This window comes from Hippopotamus amphibius, chromosome 1, assembly GCF_030028045.1.
Source record: "Hippopotamus amphibius kiboko isolate mHipAmp2 chromosome 1, mHipAmp2.hap2, whole genome shotgun sequence".
Taxonomy (NCBI): domain Eukaryota; kingdom Metazoa; phylum Chordata; class Mammalia; order Artiodactyla; family Hippopotamidae; genus Hippopotamus; species Hippopotamus amphibius.
The window spans coordinates 13,034,086-13,048,290 of record NC_080186.1 but is presented as its reverse complement, the minus strand read 5'-3'; the positions used below and the strand labels follow the sequence as shown (position 1 = coordinate 13,048,290).

The 14,205-nt window shown below is 53.2% G+C and overlaps 1 protein-coding gene across 2 annotated transcripts in view; it reads right to left on the bottom strand.

Annotated features, from left to right (window-relative positions):
* The window catches only part of ARHGEF10L (Rho guanine nucleotide exchange factor 10 like), a 159,885-nt gene extending 151,526 nt beyond the window's left edge, over positions 1–8,359 (bottom strand). For both annotated transcript variants that reach the window (XM_057697827.1, XM_057697814.1), the window contains exon 1: positions 8,183–8,359. The gene's annotated coding sequence lies outside the window, so the exon portion shown is untranslated. The remainder of the gene's footprint in view (positions 1–8,182) is intronic.
* Positions 8,360–14,205: the final 5,846 nt, after the last annotated feature.

Here is a 14,205-nt window from a genome sequence, read left to right as displayed (position 1 = left end):
TCCAGGAGAGAAGGTCCTGGGCCTGGGGAAAGGGAGGCACAGCAGCTGCCAGCCTGACGCTGCAGTGACACTCCAGGGAGGCCTTAGCCCTGCCAGCAGGAGGGCCTGGCCATGGCTGCAGCCTGGCACCGGCCCCAGAAACCTTCAGCGTCCCCCAGTTTCACCGCCCAGGACTGGGAGGTTCCGTAAGCTCTCTGGTCTCCCAGATGAAAGACGCTTTCTAAGAGTCATAAAACCGTCCCCACTCGGAACAAGGGGCCCTTATCCCGCTGTGTCCTTCACATACACTCCCATTAGCAACGCACCAGAAGCTGCAGGCAGGAGTTTCATAGACCGGATTTTTGGACCAGCCCCACGTTCATTAACAGCTACTCCCTCGCCCTCTGTGGAGCCTGCACAAACCATTCCCCTTCACAGAGGCCCACTGTGTGCTCAGCCTCCGGAACTCTGCAAGGTAGGTGGTTTTGTCCGGCTTTAGGAGTACAGAAACAGACTCGGAGAGGTTAAGTGACTTGCCCAGGGTCACACCGTGAGAGAGCGGAGGAGCTGAGATTTAAATCCAGAATCCGCTCCTCCCCATACCCTGTGGCCCCCAGTTAAGATCACCCAAGAACAAAGGAAAAAAAAAAAAAAGATCACCCAAGAGATTAGGCCAAATGGGTTTCCTAGGTTTTCTCCTGGAAACAAGCTTCTTCTGGGAAAGCCTTCAGCAGGATGGTTGTGTTCACCTACCCAACATGTCAGCAGAGACACAGCAGGATGGGATTTCCAACACATCGGGGAGGGACCTGAGCCCCTCCCCTCAGATGAAACCCAGAGTCCCTCGCTGTATCTCACATTCACACTCACAAAGGCTTTTCACCCCATTCCTCCCCTGACGGCCACCAACTTTAAACCCAGCCCCCTTTACTGGGCAGTAAAGCCCCCTTTACTGACAGATATGCCAGGCCCTGTGCTCTTCATGTATGACCCCATTTATTCTCCCAAGAACTCTGCAGAATTGCTGCTTTCAAGATCCCCTTTTCTTCACATGAGGCACGTAGGCACAGAGAGGTAGGTAGGCCACCTAAGGTCACACAGCAAGTAAGCAATGGATTCTAGGTCTATCTGACTCCAGCTACCACACCTCCCCAAAACTTCGCGATGCAGGGTTCAGCAGACACTCCATCCCCATCAGCTCGATCCCACAGTCCCGGCTCACAACTCTGGGTGTCAGCCCGGATGCGTGGAAATTGACAATAGCTGTCACTTCTAAATCCCTTCACCACCTCCTGTCTACCCAACAACCCTCAAGGCTGATATTGCAATTCTTATTTTGCAGATGAGGAAACTGAAGCTCAGAAAGGGGAAATGTCTTATTCACGGTCCCACAGAGCTGGTAAGTAGGGGTACCAGGATTTGAACCCACTCTTGTGGGTTCCAGAACCACCGCTTCCTATAGGTAAACCAGCATGCGAGTTAAACCGGACCATTCCACAGAGTCTTGACAGGTGTTGGGCTGCACCCCACAGGCATGCCAGCCCTGTACTAGCCCAGCCTCAAGACCAAAGAAAGCCCAGAGTCAGTGACAGAGGCATTAATGGTTTAATGGATGGGGGAGCTTACATGTGTGAAGCAGGGTCCTGGAGAGACACCCCACCGTGTGCGGCAGATGGTGGGCAGGACATGGCTGCCAACTTCACTTCCAGGGGTTGTGGGGGAGAGGTTACCAGTTATGGGGGAATTGACGTCAGGATGCCTCATCGGTTACCAGGGAAACCAGCAGAGGATCGTGTCCCTCACTGCCCCTTTGTTAAGCTATGGTGGAGATGTTCTGCTCTAAAGATTAGAACAATCGCTAGCTGGGCCAGGGGGCAAGTATGTAGACATTTACAGATTAGGCTTTATGATTAAGAGGAAAGTTCAGTCCTGTGAGTAGGGTGTAGGTAAAGCAGGGACTGGTCAAGCCGGGGATGTACGGAGAGCAAGAGAACAGCCATCTTGGGTGGCCTGATCACACAGCGTTCATTCAACTAATACTCCCAATTAAGTACCTAAGATTTTCCTGGCACCATTCCAGGAGCTGGGGGTACAGTGGTGAAGAAGACTGCCATCTTCAGCCCCCATCAGCCCCATGGGGGACCACCAGGGACCCCCTGACCACTTCTGGCTGCTCGCCCTAGAACTTCATCCACAGCCTCCCCTTGCTGAGCCCCCAACGCAGGGGTTCATCCCCACCTCTGCTGCCCTTGGCCGCCCTGTCCCCTCTCATCTTCTGGGAACTTTCCAAAATAGCCTGCCCCAGCCCTGCAAAGGCAGTCTACAGCGCCTGGTCTCATGGCTGATTTCACCCCAAGACGCTGCATACATGACCAGCTCCTAACTGGACCAACCAGACAGGCAGCTGCATTGGCTCAAGCTCCCCCAAGGAGCCCTCGGACCCCCACGCCCTGCCTCCAGGTGGCATGGCCGGCACCCACGGCCCCTTTGTTGAGATGATTAGCTCACGGGCTGCCCCACCCAGAGAAGCTGGCTTGGGGCCTGCCCTTGGCCACCACTCCCCTATTACCTGCTGCTGCCGCCGCCAAGGAACACCAGCCTGCCCAGAGCCCCTCACGGATGTACAGGGCTGCTCGTTAGTGCGGGCACTGCTGTAGGTGACCCGAACCATCACGGTCTTCATCACACTCGTGGACACCGTTATCATCACGGTTAACACTTGCCAAGCACTTTACTACATGCCAGGCACCAGGCCAATCTCTGACCTGTATTATCTCATCAGATCTTCACAGCAATACCAGGAGGTAGGCACAGTTACCATCCCATGCAACAGATCGGGAAACTGATAAACAGATAAGGCCATAGCACCCCAGGTACTGTATTGTCTAAATGGCCTGTCACCCCTGCTATGCGATCACCTCCCTAAGGGTAGGATGTCTGTTTTGCGCAGAGTTGTAGCTCCAGAATGCAGTGTCTGGGGACTTTGCTGGTGGTCCAGGGCTAAAGAATCCACCTTTCAATGCAGGGTCCAGTGCTAAAGAATCCACCTTTCCCCTGGTCGGGGAACTAAGATCTCACATGCCGTGGGGCAACTAAGCCCGCTTGCCACAACTATTGAGCTTGCACACCTCAAATAGAGAGCCTACGTGCCGCAAACTACAGAGCTCACGTGCCCTGGAGCCCAGGTGCCACAACTAGAGAGAGAAAAAAACCTGCAGACCACAAATAGAGAGAAGCCCATGCACCACAACTAGAGAGAAGCCCAAGCACCACAACGAAGATCCCGCGTGCTGCAACTAAGACCCAACGCAGCAAAAAAAATAAAGAAAAAAAATGCGGTGTCTGGCACAGAGCAGACACACTCAATAAGCAGTCTTTGGATGGATGGACCGATGGACAGATGGATGGACAGACAGACCGATGGATGGATGGATGAATACAACTGAAGAACTAGAAGGAAAGAACTATAGGACTATACCTCTTCCACTCCCAGCCACTCACCCCCTCAGTGAAGCAGGAGAAAGCTGGATGTAATTTCTGTGCTAACTGGAAAATCGCCCAGCTAGAATTCCAGGAAAAGCAGAGAAGAGCCTGCTGATCTTTAGGGGAAGGAAAAAAGAAGTGTTTTTTGGTAATGAGCTTTGAGACAGCAGCATGTAGCCTTATCAGGCACGTTCCCCCTTCCCAGAAACCACCGCTTCGCCGGGGAATTTCGTCTGCTCCACCCCAAATGCATGTCTCTGAATCGGGGCAGCCATCAATGCATCGTCTGCAGTGAGCAGCCTGCCCTGTGGCTCTAGGGCTGGGCTGGGGAACAGAGCTGTGCCAAACCCCGGGGTTTGTTTGAAGTCAGCCCCAACCCTTTCCTGGGGTGCTCTCTCGGAATTCTGGAGCAATCCCTCCAGGAGCCTTGAGCTGTAGGGGGCTTTTTCTCTAGTTCATTGAAAAGATCTCACCCTGACCCATGAATCCTCGAGAACTCTGATCAGCCGTTTGAGCCAGGCAGCCAGATGTGGGGGTGAGGTCAGTGTTCAGCAGGCTGCCCCCTCCCTGCTGTCCCTGGCTGGAGCCTAGGCTTTCTGGTTTCCCGTGGGGAAAGCAAGACTTGGGGTGAAGAGACCCAGCAGTCCCAGGAGAGCAGGCATTGAGGCATGTGGCCCAGTTTTGTAGTTTCCAGAGCAACTTTAAGAAAGAGGAAGAGGAAAGACTAGAACTAGGACCATATCGGCCCTATCACACCTGGAGACATCCGCTTGTCTGCGTGGAATGTGGCATTGAGATCCCGGACAGCACCCTGAGGCATCCTGTCTTTCTAGAACCACGAGGGATCGAGGGATCGGACGGCACTGGTGCTGGGGGTGTGTCCTCCCTTTTATTGAGTGTCTACTATTTGCTGGGCCAAGTGCTCTGCCTGGGAGAGCTCATAACCCTCATAGCATCTCATTGAGTTCAGTATTATTATCTCCCTTTTCAGATATAATAACTGAGACCAAGTGGCCCGCCTAAGTTCACGCCATCAGGAAGAACAGAGCTGGGATCTGAACCCAAGTCAGACCCCAAAATCCCATGCTTTTTTTCACGAACAACAAGGAGGGAAGGGCCTCAGGCAGCCTCTCCCCTGCAATCAGACAAACATTGGCACCCTGGGTTTATTCCAAAAATTGGCCGGACAGAGTAGGAGCGGGTTTTTATGGCGCTCGCCCCCGTCTGGGTTTTGAGAAGCAAACAGGAGCCTCCCCCACATTCCTGTGCTCCTGGGGCCACGTGGGGAGGAGAGAGAGCTGGCAGCTAGCTCAGAGGGCACCTAGAGGCCACCCACTCAAGCGAGTCAGAGACTTTCAGAGCTGGCAGGGCCCTTAGGGATGATCCAAGCCAAACCCCTCCTTTCACAGAAGGGGAAACTGAGGCGCAGAGAGGGCAACGAATTTGCTCAAGCTTGCACTGGGCGTGAAGAACAGAGTGGGAACAGTGGCAGCCTCTTGGCTCCCAGCCTGGGGTCCCCTGCCCCACCCCATCCAGTCTCAAACAAGCCACGACTTTGGAACCCCTCTTATCAGATAGAACGAGTGGTTATCAGATTTAATTACGACACTGCTCAGGAGGAGAACCAGGGGACGGGGAAAGATGGGGAGGGAGGAGGTGGGCAGAAGTGAGACCTAACCCCCCTGCCTTCCTCCCTCTGCTGGGGCATCAGATGACTCTCTGCAGGGGCTGAGCTGGGCTGAGCTGGGCCAGGAGGAGGGGTCAGGTCATCCACAGGGCAGGTCCCAGAATGGCTCAGGAGAGCTCCCTGTTTTCCGGTCCCTTTGGAACAAGGACTGCCTCTGTCCCTGAGACAAGGAAGGTTGGAGGAGGGGAGGTCCCTCTTGCTCTGCTGAAGGGCCAAGTGGCAGAGGCCTGAGCAGGGAAGCCAGGGACTCACCTCCCGGCAGCACAGCCCCACCTGCCTTGGACCTACCTGCTAAGCTCCTGGGATCCTGCTCCTGTAAGTCTGACCCCCTTGAGGCCAAAGGGTCGGTGTCTCCAAACCCGCTCACTTCTCCAAGCCTGGGTACCCTGGGAGAGCGCCAGTCCCAAGGAGCTGTCTCTCACCATGATGGCAGTACTCCCTTCTGGGGACAAATCCCTGCTTCCCCACCTACTAGTCCTGTGACCTCACTTCCCTGAGTCTCAGCTTCCCTGCTGTAGAGCCGGGCTTGTGTTCCTGCATCCTGAGGTGGTTGTGGGGATTCAGCGTTAAGGCTGTGCCAGGCATAGAGGGGACTGGAGATGCTACTTGGGTAATCACCTCTCTTCACACTAATTCTCTGCATGCGTGTTGTGACAAAGTTTGCTTTTTTTGTTTTGCTTGGTTTTATTTTGTTTGTTTTTTTGTTTGTTTTTGGCCAGACGCAGCTTGCGGGACCTCAGTTCCCCGATCAGGGATTGAACCCAGGCCACGGCAGTGAAGGCCCAGAATCCTAAGCACTAAGCCATGAAGGAACTCCCTGTGTCAATGTTTTTAAGGCATTCCCAGCTGTGACTATAATTCATGGCCCTTGGTAAGATCACAGGAAAGAAATGATCAGCTCCTGCACCCAGATGGGGGGACCCAGGCCCCCACAGGCTGAGTGGCTTGCCCAAGGTCCTGTAGTATTTAGAGGCAGAACATGACCAAAAGCCATGGTTCTCAAGTCCCACCACAGCGCAGCCCAGGCCAGAGGTGCTGAGTAGGAAAAGCTTGAAATCTGGGGTCAGACAACCCAGGTCCTATCCCTGGCTGCACTGTGAACTCAGGACGCAACTTTGGATAATGTGAGCTTTCAACTTTCTGCTGATGATTTCAGTGCCATTGGCCAGCTGTGTGACCCTGGGCAGGTGACTTCACCTCTCTGAGCCTCAGCTTCCTCATCTGTGGAATGAGAGTTTTCAGAAGGACTGAACAAGATGTGGCACGCGGGCTGCCTGACTCAGAGCTTAGCAGACAGTGAGTGTCCGATAAATGGAAATGGAGACATGGTGGCAGGACCAGTAGTCAATATCTCTGTTAATATCATTATTATTATTATCAGGAGGAGAGGACAGAACGGAATCACCCTGGGGACCTCTTGCCCACGTGACTATCCTAGAGAAGGAGCCCTGGAAGGAGAAACCAGGGACTCTTGCTCACCTTCCAGGTGGTAGGGATATGAATGGGGCCAGACTGATCACCGCCCTTGAAGTCCCCAAAGTCCCACTAACTGAGGAGACCCAGTGGGAGGGTTGGTCACACTAATCCTAGAGGAGCTCAGCCCTCAGAGGGATAGACGAGAGAGGGTGGTCCCCAAACAAGGCTCAGGAGACCTTGATTCAGGGGCCGAAAGCTGGGGAGGCCTCACTCAGGCACTTCTGCCCCAGATGTACCACGATCCTCTGGAGGAAAAGCCACCCAGAGGAGGGGCCGGCCTGGTGCAGCGCACACTCTGTTAGGAGCCAGGAGGGAGGGTCTGACTCTGTGCTGTCTCCTGTGTGACCTCAAGTAAGTGGCCTCACCTCTCTGAGCCTTGCCCCTCCCCCTGGGAGGTCAGCCAGAGGGACACACAATCACTGGAAGTTCCCATTCCAACCTCAGCCTTGCCGTGCCCAGTGGGACTCCCGCCCCCAGGAAGCCTCGTCATAGCCCGGCAGTGGCCAAGTGATGGAGCTAAGGGCTCAGTCGGGTTCTAGAATCAGACTTGTCTGGCTTCAAGTCTCAGCTCCCCTTGTTCAAGCTGTGAAATCTTGAGTAAGTTACTTAACCTCTCTGTGCCTGTTTCCTCAGCTATAAACAAGAATGATAATCATAAAACTTACCTCATAGGGGTGTTGGGAGGATTAAATGGGTTTGTACACATAATGTACTCCGTTAGCAAAGCACCTGGCACAAAGTAAGCGCCCAGCAAGCATTACACTGGCATTTGCCAGACAGCGGCCACACGCATGAAAAGGCTGCCTCTAAACACAGTGAGCTCTCCATCACTGGAGATATTCAAGCCGGGGTTAAACAGCCACCTGTCGGAGACTCAGAGCCAGGACTGCCTGGGTAACCTTTCAAATGCTTCCAACTGTGAGCCCATGAAATCACACCCGTGAAATTGTGTGCAGTGCATTCCTCCCTCCTAATGCACCCAGGAGAGGAGGAGGTGGGAGAGGGCTAGGGGCACAAGCAGAGAAGCAGGCACTGAGGAGCCAGGAAAGAGCACTGGGCGGGGAGGCGCAGCCATTTCTGGATTTCAGCCCCTATTCTGCCGCAGATTCACAGCATGACCTTGAGTTACTCCCTCTCCTCCGAGCCTCAGTTTTCCCAGCAACAAAATGATGCCTTGAACTAGGTATCCTCTGAGGCCGCATCCAGCTGCAACTATCAAACTGTGTGACCCTAAGAAGGGAGTTGGGGAAGGTTCCCACTGCACACACATCCCAGCCGGGCTCCCTCTGCATTCCTTACCCCCGCCTTGCCCTGACCTGCCCCACAAGGGGGCCACGAGGGTCAAGGTCATGTCCACTGAGGCTCCCAGCAGCGTTCTCTTCCCGGAGTCCAGCCCGAGGCATTCCCACCGCCACCTGAGAGGGAGCAGGGTGCCCCTGGGCCTGGAGCCCAAGGGTGGCAACAGCAACAGAGACCCAGACACACACCCAGTGACCTCCAAAGCAACCTCCTCCAACTCAGCGAGGGACAGAGATGTTTAAAAACCAAAAGCCTGACCTGGATTCTGTGCAGTCCAATTCCGAGCGAGGAAGAAGGCAGTGCGGGTGATGGGGGCGGGCCCCAGCGGCAGGGAAGGGTCCCGTCTGGTGTGTTACAGCAGCTGGCAGGACGGGCAGGAGCCCAGGGGTCACGTGCACTGACTCCCCTTGCTGGGCGTGCAGTGGGTCCAGGTGTGTGAGTCACTCACCTGCCAGACCTGCCAGGCGGGTGGGCAGGAGGACAGGAGGCAGCCGCCAGCAGCCCACAGGGAAAGGCTAGACTGAGTCAAACTGGGAAGGGCAGGGCAGGGCTGGGCCAGGCTGGGAGGACCAGGAAGCTGCCAGAGTGAGGAAGGGAGGAGGGACAGAAACAAAGGGGGGGCGGCTCTAAAAGGGGGTTCTGAGCAGAAGGGCTGGGCGCTGACAGCTGCCTGCTGGCCCAGGAAGGGGCTCAGGGCACGGGCACGGATGGAAAAGAACATGACTTTGAAGTTGGAACGTTTCAGGTTTGAATCCCAGCCCTTTCCAGCTGCTTGGCCTTGTCTCTCAAGCCTCAGTTTCCCCCTTGTTCAACTGGAGTAATTATAATAGTCCCAACACGACAGCATTCTCAGGAGAATGAAGTGACACTGTGTAAGGAGAAAGCTGGCATCCCGGCTGCCAGGGGACAGACAGTACAGTGGCTCTAATCACAAGGGTGCCTTTTCAGGAACGCAGGACAGCACGCTCAGGGCTGGCCCTGTTTGCTTTCTCATTGTCAGTGTTAATCACCGCCCCCCCCACCCAGATTTTAGTCAAACATCTGCCGAGCTGATTAAGAGCATGAGTATCTGGACATCAGGGAAAAAGTCATTTAACCACAAACACTTACTCTGCCCTAAGCATGTGCTCCTGAGAACGCAGGATGGGATTGCAAAGGAGACCAGCCCCTGCCCTTAAAATGCTCACGGGCAGCTTGCACTTCACACCAAACCGGACCTGGACCCTGCTCCACCTCCTGCTACAGGACATTGGCAATCAAGCCTCAAGGTCTTAGATCAGGGGTTGGCAAATGACCTTGGGCCAAATCCGGCCATTAGCCTGTTTTTGTAAATAAAGTTTTATTGAAACACAGGCACGCGCATTGGCTTATTGTCCATGGCTGCTTTGGAGAGACAAAGGCAAAACTGAGTGGTGACAGAGACTGCAGGGTCTGCAAAGCCAAAATATTTGCCGTCCGGCCTGCAGAGAAGAGAAAGTTTGCAGATCCCTGCCTTAGATGATGAAGACGAGGACAATACTGATAATCCTGGGTTTTGGCTTTTACATGTGGTTTTTTGGGGTTTTTTTGGCTGCGTTGGGCCTTTGTTGCTGTGTGCGGGCTTTCTCTAGCTGCGGTGAGCAGGGGCTACTTACTCTTCTTTGCGGTGCACAGGCTTCTCACTGTGGTGGTTTCTCTTGTTGTGGAGCACGGGCTCTAGGTGCGCAGGCTCAGTAGCGGCAGCGCACGAGCTCAGTCATTGTGGCTCACGGGCTCTAGAGCGCAGGCTCGGTAGTCATGGTGCGCGGGGCTTAGTTGCTCCGCGGCATGTGGGATCTTCCCAGACCAGGGATCGAGCCCGTGTCCCCTGTGTTAGCAGGCAGATTCTCAACCACTGCACCACCAGGGAAGTCCTGGCTCTTACATGTTTTATCCACTCAAAACCTCTTCCTGAATAACTTCATATAAGCCTTGCCAAGTGTCTCCCCCTTTTAGAGAGAGGGAAACTGAGGCTTCTGAGAGATCAGTAACGTGCCCAAGGTCACACAGGGAGTTCAGCAGAAGGTCATTTTGAATCAGGGACTGACAAAAGCAGAAGCCTCTGGTGAGTCCAAAGGCCTGGCGCACAAAGCGTTCAGCAAACCCTAGTAGGATCGGAAGTCCTGCCCCACGGGAGAGGGTAAACAGGCCCGGTTCACTGGAACCCCCTGGGAGGCTGCAGGCCACTGGACCAGAGCCAGACCACCTCCTGGCTCCAGCTGTAAGGTGGGAATGAGAATAGTGCCAAATGAAAGCACCTGAAATAGCGCTGGGCCGGCAGGAAGCCCTCCAGCATGGCTAGAGCTTCCTGGTCATTATTATCGGGGCTTAAAGTGTGAGCAGAAGGAAGGCCATGGAGAAGCAGGCCCTCCACCCACAGAAGTGACAGAAGGGGAGGGCTCTCCCTTCCAGAGGGCCTGGCCAGGGTTGGGAGGGATGGTTCCTGGTTCCAGGGGTCTTGCGAGGAGAGATGCTGTCTACCACCACCTCCCTTGCCTCCATGCCAGCACCTTCCCTCAGCTCTGGCCAGGGAGAGGCTGCCACTGTCGGGAGGCTGCACTCTGGTTCCCAGAGCCCCACCCTAGAGGGCACTGCCTTCACCCACCCAGAAGGGCTGGCCTGGGCCTTGTATCCCAGAAGAAGCAGCACCAAAGGTGATGGAAGAAGGGTGGGAGGGGCCAGGGTCACTCTTGGTATTTTTCTTTGGAAATCTGGACCACAAGCCCCCACACCCCCATCTTCTGGAATTTCCTCTCCTGCTCTCTGGGTGTCTTCTCTGGCCCCTCCTCTCCCCACCCACCCCCAAGGCCCAGTGGCAGAGGAGGGGCTGAATATTAGTTGAGAATAAGCCATGACTTCAGAGAAAACTCAATAAATCCACCTTCAGTTCTTTTTCCCAAACTGTTGGTCCCTCCAAGAGGTTAGGGGAGGCTTGCTTTCCACCATCCACACAATAACTGGTTGCCTAAGCAACGCTCTGCTAGGTGAGGCTGCAGGGCGGCATTTTGGAAGCACCTGTTTGCCAACCATGGCTATGCTTACCCACAGCAACTTATTTATTCGCTGATCTGGTACCCCAAAGAGCCCCTCCTCCCCACCAAGCCTTTACCCCTGGTCTGCTCTGCCATCTGTACAGGGCCTAAACAGCCACCTGCCAAGCTTTCTGCTAACTGGGGCTAAACTTTGATGTAAAAACAGAATCTAAGTGCCCACTGCATGCCAGACCCTCTGTCCCCTCCCCATCATAGGGAGGGGCTGGGTCCTTTCCATACTTGAATCCTCACCAACCTCCCTCTTCCCCCAACAAACACCCAGCAGCCAAAGATGCTCAAAAAGGCTTGCAGAATAAATGAATCTTCCAAGCAGCTCTAGACCACCGTTTCTCACCCTTGGCATTGCTAATGTGTTGGACCAGCTAACTCTTTGTTGTGGGGGCCGTCCAGTGTTCTGTAGGATTTCAGGCAGCTCGTCTGGCCTCTAACCCCTGGTACCCACCCCTCCTGGTTGTGTCAAGCAAAAATGTCTCCAGATATTGCCAAATGCCCTCTGGGGGGGCCAACTGCCCCGAGTTGAGAACCCCGGCTCTGTAGTCATCGCTTTCTTGGGACACCTGCACCAGCATCTAGAGAAAACAGACAGGTATTATTAGCCATTTTATCACTAAAGAACCTGAAATATCGTAATATCAAGAGATGTGTCCCATGTCAGTTAGTCACAAAACAGAAGTTGGAAAAGGTACAAGTCACTCTACTGAGAGGCCTGAAGGATGAGTGAGGATGCTGGGGCAGAGGCAGGGCTAGACCAGGGATGACCAGCCCCAGAGGTTCTGAAACAGCACATAGATAACACTCTCTCCTCCCACACCTGCAGCCAACGGGCCTCCAAGGCAGGCAGGTCCCCAAGACAGGTCAAGGTGTCAGCCCAACCAGGGTCCAGGATGACACATAGAAGCCATCAAAAACAATAAGCCAGGTGACACAAAACATGCACGTGTACAGAAACTCACACAGCATCTTTCTGAGTCTTCTGATTTTAAAATTCCAGATAGGTTCATCAAAGTGGAAATATTTCCATCTGGGGGTGCCCTGGTTTAGTTTCTTATTGAAAGGGAGGTTGCCCGGTCACAAACAACTGCCATTTCCTTTCTGAGAACCATTCCTCACTCCCAAGGATGAATTCCATGTTGGCACCATGTAACCCCAAGCCATCGCATACACGTGACTGTCACAGTCTCTGCCTCAGAAATTTAGAACTAGGTTTCTGCTGGAGGCTGGAATTGAGTACTTTCAACTCAAAAGCTGCGGGGTGGCCACCCTCCGCCACATGCCCAGAGACACTGAGAAATCTGGTCCCAGGTGCAAGGAGGGAAGCAGAGATGAGATCATGCTATTGGCGTTACTCGCAACAGCCAAAAAGCAGAAACCACCCAAATGTCCATAGATGGATGAATGGACAAACTGTGATCCATCCAAATAATGGTATACTATTCAGCCTTTAAAAGGAATGAAATTCTGCCACATGCTACAACATAGATGAACTTCAAATACATTGTGTTAAGTGAAATAAGCCAGACACAAAGGTCATATTATATGATGCCACTTATATGAAGTACCTAGAATAGGCAGATTCATAGAGACAGAAGGTAGAATGGTGGTTACCAGGGGATGGGGGTGGGGGATGGAGAGTTGTTCTTTAATGGGTACAGAGTTTCTGTTTGGGATAAAAAAATTCTAGAGATGGATAGTGGTGATGGCTGCACAACATTGTGAATGCACTTAAGGCCACCAAACTTATGCTTAAAAATGGTTCCAATAGGGACTTTCCTGGTGGTGCAGTGGTTAAGAATCCGCCTGCCAATGCAGGGGACACAGGTTTGATATCTGGTCCGGGAAGATCCTACATGCCATGGAGCAACGAAGCCAGTGCGCCACAACTACTGAGCCTGTGCTCTAGAGCCAGTGAGCCACAACTACTGAGCACACATGCTACAAGTACTGAAGCCTGCACACCTAGAGCCCGTGCTCTGCAACAAAAGACGACACCGCACTGCAACGAAGAGTAGCCCCCGCTCATCGCAACTAGAGAAAGCCTGCTTGCAGCAACAAAGACCCGACACAGCCAAAGAAAAAAAAATGGTTACAATAATAGGTTTTATGTTATGTATATTTCAAAAAAGAGCAAGACCATGACAATAGAGACAGGCAGTGCTGCCTGGGTTCCCAGCCCCTGTCCAGCTCCTGGTATCAGCCCCCATGAGTCCAGGCCAGCTCTCTGGGTTTCTGAGACACCCCTGAATTCTTAGAATATATGCTCCCATTTTTTTTTTTATGCTCCCATTTTTGCTTAAGCGCATCCATGCAGGGCTCGGTACTTGCAAATGAAAGGATCTCAGTCGAATATCAGGGAACAGTTAATTCTGTGAGGGTGTCACCCTCTGTCCAAGGTCAGCCCCCAAAAAGGCCTGGTGGCTTCATACCCCAAGCTTCTCTTCCTGACCCATAATAGAACCATCCTCCACATGTTTATTTTAAAACTGCCTAAATTAGATCCACAGCCCTCCATGGTAGAAAACCTTTCTCCACCCTCCACCCTCCCCCGCCCCCTGCATTTTAATTCTAGTTTTCCGTTGTCAGCATTTCCCAGCTCAAACCTCCACCCAGAGTCAGCAATCTTGGGTCCAGAAGACTCCTTGCTAGTCCAAACACCAGACCCACCCTCAGAGGGTGAATGCCTCCAACAAGCACATTCAAAGCAGTGCCACAGGTTCTGGGACGTTTCCAAGAGCCAGGTTCCCTGAAGAGCCTCCTGACAGGCGACCACTTTGAAGAGACAACAGTCTCTTACAAGGATACATTAGAACAAAATCAGAGAAAGAACATTCTTGGGTCATTCTCTGTTCTGCAGACTCTTCACATCAGTTGGGGAGATGCCAACACCCCAAGTCCCTGAAAATAGGATTCAACTTTATGCTCATTGACTAAGACTATATAATCATCCAGGAGCTGGATAAAACACTTTATATAAATCATCTTATTTAATCTCCCAAACAGCTTGAGAGGCAGGTCTTATTATGCCCATTTGAAAGATGAGGAAACTGCAGCTCAGAGAAGGGAAGTCACTTGCCACAAGTCAAAGAGCAGAATGTGGAAGAGCTGGGGATGTCCCTGGCGGTCCAGTGGTTAAGAATTCACACTTCCACTGCAGGGGCACAGGTTCAATCCCTGATTGGGGAACTAAGATCCTGCATGCCGTGCAGCGTGGCC